Source organism: Penaeus monodon, chromosome 22, assembly GCF_015228065.2.
Source record: "Penaeus monodon isolate SGIC_2016 chromosome 22, NSTDA_Pmon_1, whole genome shotgun sequence".
Taxonomy (NCBI): domain Eukaryota; kingdom Metazoa; phylum Arthropoda; class Malacostraca; order Decapoda; family Penaeidae; genus Penaeus; species Penaeus monodon.
Window position 1 is genome coordinate 224,068 of NC_051407.1, and position 239 is coordinate 224,306.

Sequence of the window (239 nt, forward strand, 5' to 3'; positions counted from 1 at the left end):
TGGAAACGCGAGTTGGTGTCCGCACGCACGCCGCGCCGTCAGGTCCCGCCCGCCGTCCCGCCGCCTGCAGGGGGGGGGGGGGGGCGACGGCGGCGAGCAGAACCAGCAAAAGGAAATGAAAGCAAACCCAAACAGCCCGATTTATAGCCAGGTGAAAAAAAAATCTTTTTTCATAGACAAAGAAGTAAACAAAAGATTAGTATCAAAGATAAGCACGATACCCACAGCACACCCATGGA

At 54.8% G+C, this 239-nt stretch overlaps 1 protein-coding gene across 1 annotated transcript in view; it reads right to left on the bottom strand.

Moving 5' to 3' along the window:
- Positions 1-239, bottom strand: part of LOC119586791 (chloride channel protein 2-like) — a gene marked incomplete at its 3' end in the record, with an annotated part of 22,238 nt that overhangs the window by 14,548 nt on the left and 7,451 nt on the right.